The 15617-nt window shown below is 61.1% G+C and overlaps 1 protein-coding gene and 1 long non-coding RNA gene across 5 annotated transcripts in view; one reads left to right on the forward strand and one right to left on the reverse strand.

The window, feature by feature from the left end:
- LOC140410237 (NACHT, LRR and PYD domains-containing protein 3-like) overlaps positions 1–3400 on the reverse strand; it is a 91611-nt gene extending 88211 nt beyond the window's left edge. For 3 of the 4 annotated variants that reach the window (XM_072498196.1, XM_072498197.1, XM_072498192.1), the window contains exon 1: positions 3239–3400. The gene's annotated coding sequence lies outside the window, so the exon portion shown is untranslated. The remainder of the gene's footprint in view (positions 1–3238) is intronic. The other variant, XM_072498195.1, reaches the window with a different exon arrangement.
- The window catches only part of LOC140410244 (uncharacterized), an 857189-nt gene that overhangs the window by 701599 nt on the left and 139973 nt on the right, over positions 1–15617 (forward strand). The window lies entirely within an intron of this gene.

A 15617-nucleotide genomic window follows, 5' to 3' on the forward strand; every position in this document is an offset into this window, starting at 1 on the left:
GTCTGATCTCATTGGCTCAATCCTCCCCGGGTTACACACTGTCTGATCTCACTGACTCCATCCTCCCCGGGTTACACACGGTCTGATCTCACTGGCTCCATCCTCCCTGGGTTACACACTGTCTGATCTCACTGGCTCCATCCTCCCTGGGTTACACACTGTCTGATCTCACTGGCTCCATCCTCCCTGGGTTACACACTGTCTGATCTCACAGGCTCCATCCTCCCCGGGTTAAACACACTGTCTGATCTCACTGGCTCCATCCTCCCCGGGTTACACACTGTCCGATCTCACTGGCTCCATCCTCCCCGGGTTACACACTGTCTGATCTCATTGGCTCCATCCTCCCCGGGTTACACACTGTCTGATCTCACTGGCTCCATCCTCCCCGGGTTACACACTGTCCGATCTCACTGGCGCCATCCTCCCCGGGTTACACACTGTCTGATCTCACTGGCTCCATCCTCCCCGGGTTACACACTGTCCGATCTCACTGGCTCCATCCTCCCCGGGTTACACACTGTCTGATCTCATTGGCTCCATCCTCCCCGGGTTACACACTGTCTGATCTCACTGGCTCCATCCTCCCCGGGTTACACACTGTCTGATCTCACTGGCTCCATCCTCCCCGGGTTACACACTGTCTGATCTCACTGACTCCATCCTCCCAGGGTTACACACTGTCTGATCTCACTGGCTCCATCCTCCCCGGGCTACACACTGTCTGATCTCACTGGCTCCATCCTCCCCGGGTTACACACTGTCCGATCTCACTGGCTCCATCCTCCCCGGGTTACACACTGTCTGATCTCACTGGCTCCATCCTACCCGGGTTACACACTGTCTGATCTCACTGGCTCCATCCTCCCCGGGTTACACACTGTCTGATCTCACTGGCTCCATCCTCCCCGGGTTACACACTGTCTGATCTCACTGGCTCCATCCTCCCCGGGTTACACACTGTCCGATCTCACTGGCTCCATCCACCCCGGGTTACATACTGTCCGATCTCACTGGCTCCATCCTCCCCGGGTTACACACTGTCTGATCTCACAGGCTCCATCCTCCCCGGGTTACACACTGTCCGATCTCACTGGCGCCATCCTCCCCGGGTTACACACTGTCCGATCTCACTGGCTCCATCCTCCCCGGGTTACACACTGTCCGATCTCACTGGCTCCATCCTCCCCGGGTTACACACTGTCTGATCTCATTGGCTCCATCCTCCCCGGGTTACACACTGTCTGATCTCACTGGCTCCATCTTCCCCGGGTTACACACTGTCCGATCTCACTGGCGCCATCCTCCCCGGGTTACACACTGTCTGATCTCACTGGCTCCATCCTCCCCGGGTTACACACTGTCCGATCTCACTGTCTCCATCCTCCCCGGGTTACACACTGTCTGATCTCACTGGCTCCATCCTCCCCGGGTTACACACTGTCTGATCTCATTGGCTCCATCCTCCCCGGGTTACACACTGTCTGATCTCACTGGCTCCATCCTCCCCGGGTTACACACTGTCTGATCTCACTGGCTCCATCCTCCCCGGGTTACACACTGTCTGATCTCACTGGCTCCATCCTCCCCGGATTACACACTGTCTGATCTCACTGGCTCCATCCTCCCCGGATTACACACTGTCTGATCTCACTGGCTCCATCCTCCCCGGGTTACACACTGTCTGATCTCACTGGCTCCATCCTCCCCGGGTTACACACTGTCTGATGTCACTGGCTCCATCCTCCCCGGGTTACACACTGTCCGATCTCACTGGCTCCATCCTCCCCGGGTTACACACTGTCTGATCTCATTGGCTCCATCCTCCCCGGGTTACACACTGTCTGATCTCACTGACTCCATCCTCCCCGGGCTACACACTGTCTGATCTCACTGGCTCCATCCTCCCCGGGTTACACACTGTCCGATCTCACTGGCTCCATCCTCCCCGGGTTACACACTGTCTGATCTCACTGACTCCATCCTCCCCGGGTTACACACTGTCTGATCTCACTGACTCCATCCTCCCCGGGTTACACACTGTCCGATCTCACTGGCTCCATCCTCCCCGGGTTACACACTGTCTGATCTCACTGGCTCCATCCTCCCCGGGTTACACACTGTCTGATCTTACTGGCTCCATCCTCCCCGGGTTACACACTGTCTGATCTCACTGACTTCATCCTCCCCGGGTTACAGACTGTCTGATCTCACTGGCTCCATCCTCCCCGGGTTACACACTGTCTGATCTCACTGTCTCCATCCTCCCCGGGTTACACACTGTCTGATCTTACTGGCTCCATCCTCCCCGGGTTATACACTGTCTGATCTCGCTGACTCCATCCTCCCCGGGTTACACACTGTCTGATCTCACTGTCTCCATCCTCCCCGGGTTACACACTGTCTGATCTTACTGGCTCCATCCTCCCCGGGTTATACACTGTCTGATCTCGCTGACTCCATCCTCCCCGGGTTACACACTGTCTGATCTCACTGGCTCCATCCTCCCCGAGTGACACACTGTCTGATCTCACTGACTCCATCCTCCCCGGGTTACACACTGTCTGATCTCACTGACTCCATCCTCCCCGGGTTACACACTGTCTGATCTCACTGGCTACATCCTCCCCGGGTTACACACTGTCTGATCTCACTGGCTCCATCCTCCCCGGGTTACACACTGTCTGATCTCACTGGCTCCATCCTCCCCGGGTTACACACTGTCTGATCTCACTGGCTCCATCCTCCCCGGGTTACACACTGTCTGATCTCACTGGCTCCATCCTCCCCGGGTTTGATTTCAAGTGAAAAGTGGAAATTAGCCATTTTGTTTTCAAACTCATTCAACTTCTCCGTCTATTAATAGTATACCCGCAGTACAATATATTCCGACTATACGAACACTATAAGTTTCATATATTTACGCCTGTATTGGGCGGCACGGTCTCCGTGGTTAGCTCTGTTGCTTCACAGCTCCAGGGTCCCGGGTTCGATTCCCGGCACGTTCTCCCTGTGTCTGCGTGGGTTTCCTCCGGGAGCTCCGGTTTGCTCCCACAAGTCTGAAAGACGTGCTGTTGGGTAATTTGGGCATTCTGAATTCTCCCTCCGTGTACCCGAACAGGCGGCGGAATGTGGTGACTAGGGGCTTTTCACAGTAACCTCATTGCAGTGTTAACGTAAGCCTACTCGCGACAATAATAAATATTATTATGAAATATTTAAGCTGTAACTTTCTTACCTTTATTTACAAACCGCTCAAGGCCGTCGCTCACAAACGTCCGGCTTCACAACCGAAATCATCAATGCGCCTGCGCGGCTTGACTTGCTGTTCACGTGACTTGCTGTTCACCTGACCGCCGTTCAATCCGGCGCAGGCGCTCTCCCCTCCACGCCGAACCCGACCCAACCCCACAACACAACAAAATGGACACTGATCAATCCGGCGCAGGCGCGCTGTCCATTACATCTCCGCGCCGCCCCCCCACCCCAAAAGGCCACTGTTGAAACCGGCGCAGGCGCGCTGCTCCTCCGCCCAACTGTCAATGGCCTCCGTTCCATCGCGCGCAGGTGCGCTGATTGACCCCCAACTGGTCGCATTGCTCAGATCCAGGAGGCGGTTGCTCCTGTCACAGTCACATGACCCCCCGACCCCTCCCAATCCCCGCGCAGAAGGTCACGCAGTGGGCGGCGCCTCTTCATCCCTCCTGGGGAATGGGGGAAATCCACCAGCAGTCAGTGGGGCTGCCGTCCTGCAGGGTTAATTGTACTCAGTCCAGAGCAACAATTGTGGTCCAGATCTTTGTGGACCGGGGAAGAGAGTTATCTTGATCAGGGATTGGAGATTTCATCAGAATCGGGAAAGTGAGAGGTGTCAGAGAGTTAAAAGTATTCCAGACAGTCCCCAGGGTTAACCGAGGAAGGGGAGAGGAGACAGTCCCCAGGGTTAGCCGAGGAAGGGGAGAGGAGACAGTCCCAGGGTTAGCCGAGGAAGGGGAGAGGAGACAGTCCCAGGGTTAGCCGAGGAAGGGGAGAGGAGACAGTCCCAGGGTTAGCCGAGGAAGGGGAGAGGAGACAGTACAGGGTTAGCCGAAGAAGGGGAGAGGAGACAGTCCCCAGGGTTAGCCGAGGAAGGGGAGAGGAGACAGTCCCAGGGTTAGCCGAGGAAGGGGAGAGGAGACAGTCCCAGGGTTAGCCGAGGAAGGGGAGAGGAGACAGTACAGGGTTAGCCGAGGAAGAGGAGAGGAGACAGTCCCCAGGGTTAGCCGAGGAAGGGGAGAGGAGACAGTCCCCAGGGTTAGCCGAGGAAGGGGAGAGGAGACAGTCCCAGGGTTAGCCGAGGAAGGGGAGAGGAGACAGTCCCAGGGTTAGCCGAGGAAGGGGAGAGGAGACAGTCCCAGGGTTAGCCGAAGAAGGGGAGAGGAGACAGTCCCAGGGTTAGCCGAGGAAGGGGAGAGGAGACAGTACAGGGTTAGCCGAGGAAGGGGAGAGGAGACAGTCCCAGGGTTAGCCGAGGAAGGGGAGAGGAGACAGTCCCAGGGTTAGCCGAGGAAGGGGAGAGGAGACAGTCCCAGGGTTAGCCGAGGAAGGGGAGAGGAGACAGTCCCAGGGTTAGCCGAGGAAGGGGAGAGGAGACAGTCCCAGGGTTAGCCGAGGAAGGGGAGAGGAGACAGTCCCAGGGTTAGCCGAGGAAGGGGAGAGGAGACAGTCCCAGGGTTCGCCGAGGAAGGGGAGAGGAGACAGTCCCAGGGTTAGCCAAGGAAGGGGAGTGGAGACAGTCCCCAGGGTTAGCCGAGGAAGGGGAGAGGAGACAGTCCCCAGGGTTAGCCGAGGAAGGGGAGAGGAGACAGTCCCAGGGTTAGCCGAGGAAGGGGAGAGGAGACAGTCCCCAGGGTTAGCCGAGGAAGGGGAGAGGAGACAGTCCCCAGGGTTAGCCGAGGAAGGGGAGAGGAGACAGTCCCAGGGTTAGCCGAGGAAGGGGAGAGGAGACAGTCCCAGGGTTAGCCGAGGAAGGGGAGAGGAGACAGTCCCCAGGGTTAGCCGAGGAAGGGGAGTGGAGACAGTCCCCAGGGTTAGCCGAGGAAGGGGAGAGGAGACAGTCCCCAGGGTTAGCCGAGGAAGAGGAGAGGAGACAGTCCCCAGGGTTAGCCGAGGAAGGGGAGAGGAGACAGTCCCCAGGGTTTGCCGAGGGAGGGGAGAGGAGACAGTCCCCAGGGTTAGCCGAGGAAGGGGAGAGGAGACAGTCCCAGGGTTAGCCGAGGAAGGGGAGAGGAGACAGTCCCCAGGGTTAGCCGAGGAAGGGGAGAGGAGACAGTCCCCAGGGTTAGCCGAGGAAGGGGAGAGGAGACAGTCCCCAGGGTTAGCCGAGGAAGGGGAGAGGAGACAGTCCCAGGGTTAGCCGAGGAAGGGGAGAGGAGACAGTCCCAGGGTTAGCCGAGGAAGGGGAGAGGAGACAATCCCAGGGTTAGCCGAGGAAGGGGAGAGGAGACAATCCCAGGGTTAGCCGAGGAAGGGGAGAGGAGACAGTCCCAGGGTTAGCCGAGGAAGGGGAGAGGAGACAGTCCCAGGGTTAGCCGAGGAAGGGGAGAGGAGACAATCCCAGGGTTAGCCGAGAAAGGGGAGAGGAGACAGTCCCAGGGTTAGCCGAGGAAGGGGAGAGGAGACAGTCCCCAGGGTTTGCCGAGGGAGGGGAGAGGAGACAGTCCCCAGGGTTAGCCAAGGAAGGGGAGTGGAGACAGTCCCCAGGGTTAGCCGAGGAAGGGGAGAGGAGACAGTCCCCAGGGTTAGCCGAGGAAGAGGAGAGGAGACAGTCCCAGGGTTAGCCGAGGAAGGGGAGAGGAGACAGTCCCAGGGTTAGCCGAGGAAGGGGAGAGGAGACAGTCCCAGGGTTTGCCGAGGAAGGGGAGAGGAGACAGTCCCAGGGTTAGCCGAGGAAGGGGAGAGGAGACAGTCCCCAGGGTTAGCCGAGGAAGGGGAGAGGAGACAGTCCCCAGGGTTAGCCGAGGAAGTGGCGAGGAGACAGTCCCCAGGGTTAGCCGAGGAAGGGGAGAGGAGACAGTCCCAGGGTTTGCCGAGGAAGGGGAGAGGAGACAGTCCCAGGGTTAGCCGAGGAAGGGGAGAGGAGACAGTCCCCAGGGTTAGCCAAGGAAGGGGAGAGGAGACAGTCCCCAGGGTTAGCCGAGGAAGGGGAGAGGAGACAGTCCCAGGGTTTGCCGAGGAAGGGGAGAGGAGACAGTCCCAGGGTTAGCCGAGGAAGGGGAGAGGAGACAGTCCCCAGGGTTAGCCGAGGAAGGGGAGAGGAGACAGTCCCAGGGTTAGCCGAGGAAGGGGAGAGGAGACAGTCCCCAGGGTTAGCCGAGGAAGGGGAGAGGAGACAGTCCCAGGGTTAGCCGAGGGAGGGGAGAGGAGACAGTCCCAGGGTTAGCCGAGGAATGGGAGAGGAGACAGTCCCAGGGTTAGCCAAGGAAGGGGAGAGGAGACAGTCCCAGGGTTAGCCGAGGAAGTGGCGAGGAGACAGTCCCAGGATTAGCCGAGGAAGGGGAGAGGAGACAGTCCCAGGGTTAGCCGAGGAAGGGGAGAGGAGACAGTCCCAGGATTAGCCGAGGAAGGGGAGAGGAGACAGTCCCCAGGATTAGCCGAGGAAGGGGAGAGGAGACAGTCCCAGTGTTAGCCGAGGAAGGGGAGAGGAGACAGTCCCCAGGATTAGCCGAGGAAGGGGAGAGGAGACAGTCCCAGGATTAGCCGAGGAAGGGGAGAGGAGACAGTCCCAGGATTAGCCGAGGAAGGGGAGAGGAGACAGTCCCCAGTGTTAGCCGAGGAAGGGGAGAGGAGACAGTCCCAGGATTAGCCGAGGAAGGGGAGAGGAGACAGTCCCAGAATTAGCCGAGGAAGGGGAGAGGAGACAGTCCCAGGGTTAGCCGAGGAAGGGGAGAGGAGACAGTCCCAGGATTAGCCGAGGAAGGGGAGAGGAGACAGTCCCAGGGTTAGCCGAGGAAGGGGAGAGGAGACAGTCCCCAGTGTTATCCGAGGAAGGGGAGGGGAGACAGTCCCCAGTGTTATCCGAGGAAGGGGAGGGGAGACAGTCCCAGGGTGAGCCGAGGAAGGGGAGAGGAGACAGTCCCCAGGATTAGCCGAGGGAGGGGAGAGGAGAGACAGTCCCAGGGTTAGCCGAGGAAGGGGAGAGGAGACAGTCCCCAGGGTTAGCCGAGGAAGGGGAGAGGAGACAGTCCCCAGGATTAGCCGAGGGAGGGGAGTGGAGAGACAGTCCCAGGGTTAGCCGAGGAAGGGGAGAGGAGACAGTCCCCAGGGTTAGCCGAGGAAGTGGCGAGGAGACAGTCCCCAGGGTTAGCCGAGGAAGGGGAGAGGAGACAGTCCCAGGGTTTGCCGAGGAAGGGGAGAGGAGACAGTCCCAGGGTTAGCCGAGGAAGGGGAGAGGAGACAGTCCCCAGGGTTTGCCAAGGAAGTGGAGAGGAGACAGTCCCCAGGGTTAGCCGAGGAAGGGGAGAGGAGACAGTCCCAGGGTTAGCCGAGGAAGGGGAGAGGAGACAGTCCCAGGGTTTGCCGAGGAAGGGGAGAGGAGACAGTCCCAGGGTTAGCCGAGGAAGGGGAGAGGAGACAGTCCCAGGGTTAGCCGAGGAAGGGGAGAGGAGACAGTCCCCAGGGTTAGCCGAGGAAGGGGAGAGGAGACAGTCCCAGGGTTAGCCGAGGAAGGGGAGAGGAGACAGTCCCAGGGTTAGCCGAGGAAGGGGAGAGGAGACAGTCCCAGGGTTAGCCGAGGAAGGGGAGAGGAGACAGTCCCTAGGGTTAGCCGAGGAAGGGGAGAGGAGACAGTCCCTAGGGTTAGCCGAGGAAGGGGAGGGGAGACAGTCCCCAGGGTTAGCCGAGGAAGGAAGAGGAGACAGTCCCCAGGGTTAGCCGAGGAAGGGGAGAGGAGACAGTCCCAGGATTAGCCGAGGAAGGGGAGAGGAGAGACAGTCCCAGGGTTAGCCGAGGAAGGGGAGAGGAGACCGTCCCAGGGTTTGCTGAGGAAGGGGAAAGGAGACAGTCCCCAGGGTTAGCAGAGGGAGGGGAGAGGAGACAGTCCCAGGGTTAGCCGAGGAAGGGGAGAGGAGACAGTCCCAGGGTTTGCCGAGGAAGGGGAGAGGAGACAGTCCCAGGGTTAGCCGAGGAAGGGGAGAGGAGACAGTCCCAGGGTTAGCCGAGGAAGGGGAGAGGAGACAGTCCCAGGGTTAGCCGAGGAAGGGGAGAGGAGACAGTCCCAGGGTTAGCTGAGGAAGGGGAGCAGAGACAGCCCCAGGGTTAGCCGAGGAAGGGGAGAGGAGACAGTCCCCAGGGTTAGCCGAGGAAGGGGAGCAGAGACAGCCCCAGGGTTAGCCGAGGAAGGGGAGAGGAGACAGTCCCCAGGGTTAGCCGAGGAAGGGGAGCAGAGACAGCCCCAGGGTTAGCCGAGGAAGGGGAGAGGAGACAGTCCCAGGGTTAGCCGAGGAAGGGGAGAGGAGAGACAGTCCCCAGGGTTAGCCGAGGAAGGGGAGCAGAGACAGTCCCAGGGTTAGCCGAGGAAGGGGAGAGGAGACAGTCCCCTGGGTTAGCCGAGGAAGGGGAGAGGAGACAGTCCCCAGGGTTTGCCGAGGGAGGGGAGAGGAGACAGTCGCCAGGGTTAGCCAAGGAAGGGGAGTGGAGACAGTCCCCAGGGTTAGCCGAGGAAGGGGAGAGGAGACAGTCCCAGGGTTAGCCGAGGAAGGGGAGAGGAGACAGTCCCCAGGGTTAGCCGAGGAAGGGGAGAGGAGACAGTCCCCAGGGTTAGCCGAGGAAGGGGAGAGGAGACAGTCCCAGGGTTAGCCGAGGAAGGGGAGAGGAGACAGTCCCAGGGTTAGCCGAGGAAGGGGAGAGGAGACAGTCCCAGGGTTAGCCGAGGAAGGGGAGAGGAGACAGTCCCAGGGTTAGCCGAGGAAGGGGAGAGGAGACAGTCCCAGGGTTAGCTGAGGAAGGGGAGCAGAGACAGCCCCAGGGTTAGCCGAGGAAGGGGAGAGGAGACAGTCCCCAGGGTTAGCCGAGGAAGGGGAGCAGAGACAGCCCCAGGGTTAGCCGAGGAAGGGGAGAGGAGACAGTCCCCAGGGTTAGCCGAGGAAGGGGAGCAGAGACAGCCCCAGGGTTAGCCGAGGAAGGGGAGAGGAGACAGTCCCAGGGTTAGCCGAGGAAGGGGAGAGGAGAGACAGTCCCCAGGGTTAGCCGAGGAAGGGGAGCAGAGACAGTCCCAGGGTTAGCCGAGGAAGGGGAGAGGAGACAGTCCCCAGGGTTAGCCGAGGAAGGGGAGAGGAGACAGTCCCCAGGGTTTGCCGAGGGAGGGGAGAGGAGACAGTCCCCAGGGTTAGCCAAGGAAGGGGAGTGGAGACAGTCCCCAGGGTTAGCCGAGGAAGGGGAGAGGAGACAGTCCCAGGGTTAGCCGAGGAAGGGGAGAGGAGACAGTCCCCAGGGTTAGCCGAGGAAGGGGAGAGGAGACAGTCCCCAGGGTTAGCCGAGGAAGGGGAGAGGAGACAGTCCCAGGGTTAGCCGAGGAAGGGGAGAGGAGACAGTCCCAGGGTTAGCCGAGGAAGGGGAGAGGAGACAGTCCCCAGGGTTAGCCGAGGAAGGGGAGTGGAGACAGTCCCCAGGGTTAGCCGAGGAAGGGGAGAGGAGACAGTCCCCAGGGTTAGCCGAGGAAGAGGAGAGGAGACAGTCCCCAGGGTTAGCCGAGGAAGGGGAGAGGAGACAGTCCCCAGGGTTTGCCGAGGGAGGGGAGAGGAGACAGTCCCCAGGGTTAGCCGAGGAAGGGGAGAGGAGACAGTCCCAGGGTTAGCCGAGGAAGGGGAGAGGAGACAGTCCCCAGGGTTAGCCGAGGAAGGGGAGAGGAGACAGTCCCCAGGGTTAGCCGAGGAAGGGGAGAGGAGACAGTCCCAGGGTTAGCCGAGGAAGGGGAGAGGAGACAGTCCCAGGGTTAGCCGAGGAAGGGGAGAGGAGACAGTCCCCAGGGTTAGCCGAGGAAGGGGAGAGGAGACAGTCCCAGGGTTAGCCGAGGAAGGGGAGAGGAGACAGTCCCAGGGTTAGCCGAGGAAGGGGAGAGGAGACAGTCCCAGGGTTAGCCGAGGAAGGGGAGAGGAGACAATCCCAGGGTTAGCCGAGGAAGGGGAGAGGAGACAGTCCCAGGGTTAGCCGAGGAAGGGGAGAGGAGACAGTCCCAGGGTTAGCCGAGAAAGGGGAGAGGAGACAGTCCCAGGGTTAGCCGAGGAAGGGGAGAGGAGACAGTCCCCAGGGTTTGCCGAGGGAGGGGAGAGGAGACAGTCCCCAGGGTTTGCCGAGGGAGGGGAGAGGAGACAGTCCCCAGGGTTAGCCAAGGAAGGGGAGTGGAGACAGTCCCCAGGGTTAGCCGAGGAAGGGGAGAGGAGACAGTCCCCAGGGATAGCCGAGGAAGAGGAGAGGAGACAGTCCCAGGGTTAGCCGAGGAAGGGGAGAGGAGACAGTCCCAGGGTTAGCCGAGGAAGGGGAGAGGAGACAGTCCCAGGGTTTGCCGAGGAAGGGGAGAGGAGACAGTCCCAGGGTTAGCCGAGGAAGGGGAGAGGAGACAGTCCCCAGGGTTAGCCGAGGAAGGGGAGAGGAGACAGTCCCCAGGGTTAGCCGAGGAAGTGGCGAGGAGACAGTCCCCAGGGTTAGCCGAGGAAGGGGAGAGGAGACAGTCCCAGGGTTTGCCGAGGAAGGGGAGAGGAGACAGTCCCAGGGTTAGCCGAGGAAGGGGAGAGGAGACAGTCCCCAGGGTTAGCCAAGGAAGGGGAGAGGAGACAGTCCCCAGGGTTAGCCGAGGAAGGGGAGAGGAGACAGTCCCAGGGTTTGCCGAGGAAGGGGAGAGGAGACAGTCCCAGGGTTAGCCGAGGAAGGGGAGAGGAGACAGTCCCCAGGGTTAGCCGAGGAAGGGGAGAGGAGACAGTCCCAGGGTTAGCCGAGGAAGGGGAGAGGAGACAGTCCCCAGGGTTAGCCGAGGAAGGGGAGAGGAGACAGTCCCCAGGGTTAGCCGAGGAAGGGGAGAGGAGAGACAGTCCCAGGGTTAGCCGAGGGAGGGGAGAGGAGACAGTCCCAGGGTTAGCCGAGGAATGGGAGAGGAGACAGTCCCAGGGTTAGCCAAGGAAGGGGAGAGGAGACAGTCCCAGGGTTAGCCGAGGAAGTGGCGAGGAGACAGTCCCAGGATTAGCCGAGGAAGGGGAGAGGAGACAGTCCCAGGGTTAGCCGAGGAAGGGGAGAGGAGACAGTCCCAGGATTAGCCGAGGAAGGGGAGAGGAGACAGTCCCCAGGATTAGCCGAGGAAGGGGAGAGGAGACAGTCCCAGTGTTAGCCGAGGAAGGGGAGAGGAGACAGTCCCCAGGATTAGCCGAGGAAGGGGAGAGGAGACAGTCCCAGGATTAGCCGAGGAAGGGGAGAGGAGACAGTCCCAGGATTAGCCGAGGAAGGGGAGAGGAGACAGTCCCAGGGTTAGCCGAGGAAGGGGAGAGGAGACAGTCCCAGGGTTAGCCGAGGAAGGGGAGAGGAGACAGTCCCCAGGGTTAGCCGAGGAAGGGGAGAGGAGACAGTCCCCAGGGTTAGCCGAGGAAGGGGAGAGGAGAGACAGTCCCAGGGTTAGCCGAGGGAGGGGAGAGGAGACAGTCCCAGGGTTAGCCGAGGAATGGGAGAGGAGACAGTCCCAGGGTTAGCCAAGGAAGGGGAGAGGAGACAGTCCCAGGGTTAGCCGAGGAAGTGGCGAGGAGACAGTCCCAGGATTAGCCGAGGAAGGGGAGAGGAGACAGTCCCAGGGTTAGCCGAGGAAGGGGAGAGGAGACAGTCCCAGGATTAGCCGAGGAAGGGGAGAGGAGACAGTCCCCAGGATTAGCCGAGGAAGGGGAGAGGAGACAGTCCCAGTGTTAGCCGAGGAAGGGGAGAGGAGACAGTCCCCAGGATTAGCCGAGGAAGGGGAGAGGAGACAGTCCCAGGATTAGCCGAGGAAGGGGAGAGGAGACAGTCCCAGGATTAGCCGAGGAAGGGGAGAGGAGACAGTCCCCAGTGTTAGCCGAGGAAGGGGAGAGGAGACAGTCCCAGGATTAGCCGAGGAAGGGGAGAGGAGACAGTCCCAGAATTAGCCGAGGAAGGGGAGAGGAGACAGTCCCAGGGTTAGCCGAGGAAGGGGAGAGGAGACAGTCCCAGGATTAGCCGAGGAAGGGGAGAGGAGACAGTCCCAGGGTTAGCCGAGGAAGGGGAGAGGAGACAGTCCCCAGTGTTATCCGAGGAAGGGGAGGGGAGACAGTCCCCAGTGTTATCCGAGGAAGGGGAGGGGAGACAGTCCCAGGGTGAGCCGAGGAAGGGGAGAGGAGACAGTCCCCAGGATTAGCCGAGGGAGGGGAGAGGAGAGACAGTCCCAGGGTTAGCCGAGGAAGGGGAGAGGAGACAGTCCCCAGGGTTAGCCGAGGAAGGGGAGAGGAGACAGTCCCCAGGATTAGCCGAGGGAGGGGAGTGGAGAGACAGTCCCAGGGTTAGCCGAGGAAGGGGAGAGGAGACAGTCCCCAGGGTTAGCCGAGGAAGTGGCGAGGAGACAGTCCCCAGGGTTAGCCGAGGAAGGGGAGAGGAGACAGTCCCAGGGTTTGCCGAGGAAGGGGAGAGGAGACAGTCCCAGGGTTAGCCGAGGAAGGGGAGAGGAGACAGTCCCCAGGGTTTGCCAAGGAAGGGGAGAGGAGACAGTCCCCAGGGTTAGCCGAGGAAGGGGAGAGGAGACAGTCCCAGGGTTAGCCGAGGAAGGGGAGAGGAGACAGTCCCAGGGTTTGCCGAGGAAGGGGAGAGGAGACAGTCCCAGGGTTAGCCGAGGAAGGGGAGAGGAGACAGTCCCAGGGTTAGCCGAGGAAGGGGAGAGGAGACAGTCCCCAGGGTTAGCCGAGGAAGGGGAGAGGAGACAGTCCCAGGGTTAGCCGAGGAAGGGGAGAGGAGACAGTCCCAGGGTTAGCCGAGGAAGGGGAGAGGAGACAGTCCCAGGGTTAGCCGAGGAAGGGGAGAGGAGACAGTCCCTAGGGTTAGCCGAGGAAGGGGAGAGGAGACAGTCCCTAGGGTTAGCCGAGGAAGGGGAGGGGAGACAGTCCCCAGGGTTAGCCGAGGAAGGGAAGAGGAGACAGTCCCCAGGGTTAGCCGAGGAAGGGGAGAGGAGACAGTCCCAGGATTAGCCGAGGAAGGGGAGAGGAGAGACAGTCCCAGGGTTAGCCGAGGAAGGGGAGAGGAGACCGTCCCAGGGTTTGCTGAGGAAGGGGAAAGGAGACAGTCCCCAGGGTTAGCAGAGGGAGGGGAGAGGAGACAGTCCCAGGGTTAGCCGAGGAAGGGGAGAGGAGACAGTCCCAGGGTTTGCCGAGGAAGGGGAGAGGAGACAGTCCCAGGGTTAGCCGAGGAAGGGGAGAGGAGACAGTCCCAGGGTTAGCCGAGGAAGGGGAGAGGAGACAGTCCCAGGGTTAGCTGAGGAAGGGGAGCAGAGACAGCCCCAGGGTTAGCCGAGGAAGGGGAGAGGAGACAGTCCCCAGGGTTAGCCGAGGAAGGGGAGCAGAGACAGCCCCAGGGTTAGCCGAGGAAGGGGAGAGGAGACAGTCCCCAGGGTTAGCCGAGGAAGGGGAGCAGAGACAGCCCCAGGGTTAGCCGAGGAAGGGGAGAGGAGACAGTCCCAGGGTTAGCCGAGGAAGGGGAGAGGAGAGACAGTCCCCAGGGTTAGCCGAGGAAGGGGAGAGGAGAGACAGTCCCCAGGGTTAGCCGAGGAAGGGGAGCAGAGACAGTCCCAGGGTTAGCCGAGGAAGGGGAGAGGAGACAGTCCCCAGGGTTAGCCGAGGAAGGGGAGAGGAGACAGTCCCCAGGGTTTGCCGAGGGAGGGGAGAGGAGACAGTCGCCAGGGTTAGCCAAGGAAGGGGAGTGGAGACAGTCCCCAGGGTTAGCCGAGGAAGGGGAGAGGAGACAGTCCCAGGGTTAGCCGAGGAAGGGGAGAGGAGACAGTCCCCAGGGTTAGCCGAGGAAGGGGAGAGGAGACAGTCCCCAGGGTTAGCCGAGGAAGGGGAGAGGAGACAGTCCCAGGGTTAGCCGAGGAAGGGGAGAGGAGACAGTCCCAGGGTTAGCCGAGGAAGGGGAGAGGAGACAGTCCCAGGGTTAGCCGAGGAAGGGGAGAGGAGACAGTCCCAGGGTTAGCCGAGGAAGGGGAGAGGAGACAGTCCCAGGGTTAGCTGAGGAAGGGGAGCAGAGACAGCCCCAGGGTTAGCCGAGGAAGGGGAGAGGAGACAGTCCCCAGGGTTAGCCGAGGAAGGGGAGCAGAGACAGCCCCAGGGTTAGCCGAGGAAGGGGAGAGGAGACAGTCCCCAGGGTTAGCCGAGGAAGGGGAGCAGAGACAGCCCCAGGGTTAGCCGAGGAAGGGGAGAGGAGACAGTCCCAGGGTTAGCCGAGGAAGGGGAGAGGAGAGACAGTCCCCAGGGTTAGCCGAGGAAGGGGAGCAGAGACAGTCCCAGGGTTAGCCGAGGAAGGGGAGAGGAGACAGTCCCCAGGGTTAGCCGAGGAAGGGGAGAGGAGACAGTCCCCAGGGTTTGCCGAGGGAGGGGAGAGGAGACAGTCCCCAGGGTTAGCCAAGGAAGGGGAGTGGAGACAGTCCCCAGGGTTAGCCGAGGAAGGGGAGAGGAGACAGTCCCAGGGTTAGCCGAGGAAGGGGAGAGGAGACAGTCCCCAGGGTTAGCCGAGGAAGGGGAGAGGAGACAGTCCCCAGGGTTAGCCGAGGAAGGGGAGAGGAGACAGTCCCAGGGTTAGCCGAGGAAGGGGAGAGGAGACAGTCCCAGGGTTAGCCGAGGAAGGGGAGAGGAGACAGTCCCCAGGGTTAACCGAGGAAGGGGAGTGGAGACAGTCCCCAGGGTTAGCCGAGGAAGGGGAGAGGAGACAGTCCCCAGGGTTAGCCGAGGAAGAGGAGAGGAGACAGTCCCCAGGGTTAGCCGAGGAAGGGGAGAGGAGACAGTCCCCAGGGTTTGCCGAGGGAGGGGAGAGGAGACAGTCCCCAGGGTTAGCCGAGGAAGGGGAGAGGAGACAGTCCCAGGGTTAGCCGAGGAAGGGGAGAGGAGACAGTCCCCAGGGTTAGCCGAGGAAGGGGAGAGGAGACAGTCCCCAGGGTTAGCCGAGGAAGGGGAGAGGAGACAGTCCCAGGGTTAGCCGAGGAAGGGGAGAGGAGACAGTCCCAGGGTTAGCCGAGGAAGGGGAGAGGAGACAGTCCCCAGGGTTAGCCGAGGAAGGGGAGAGGAGACAGTCCCAGGGTTAGCCGAGGAAGGGGAGAGGAGACAGTCCCAGGGTTAGCCGAGGAAGGGGAGAGGAGACAGTCCCAGGGTTAGCCGAGGAAGGGGAGAGGAGACAATCCCAGGGTTAGCCGAGGAAGGGGAGAGGAGACAGTCCCAGGGTTAGCCGAGGAAGGGGAGAGGAGACAGTCCCAGGGTTAGCCGAGAAAGGGGAGAGGAGACAGTCCCAGGGTTAGCCGAGGAAGGGGAGAGGAGACAGTCCCCAGGGTTTGCCGAGGGAGGGGAGAGGAGACAGTCCCCAGGGTTTGCCGAGGGAGGGGAGAGGAGACAGTCCCCAGG

Source organism: Scyliorhinus torazame, chromosome 4, assembly GCF_047496885.1.
Source record: "Scyliorhinus torazame isolate Kashiwa2021f chromosome 4, sScyTor2.1, whole genome shotgun sequence".
In the NCBI taxonomy this organism is placed as follows: domain Eukaryota; kingdom Metazoa; phylum Chordata; class Chondrichthyes; order Carcharhiniformes; family Scyliorhinidae; genus Scyliorhinus; species Scyliorhinus torazame.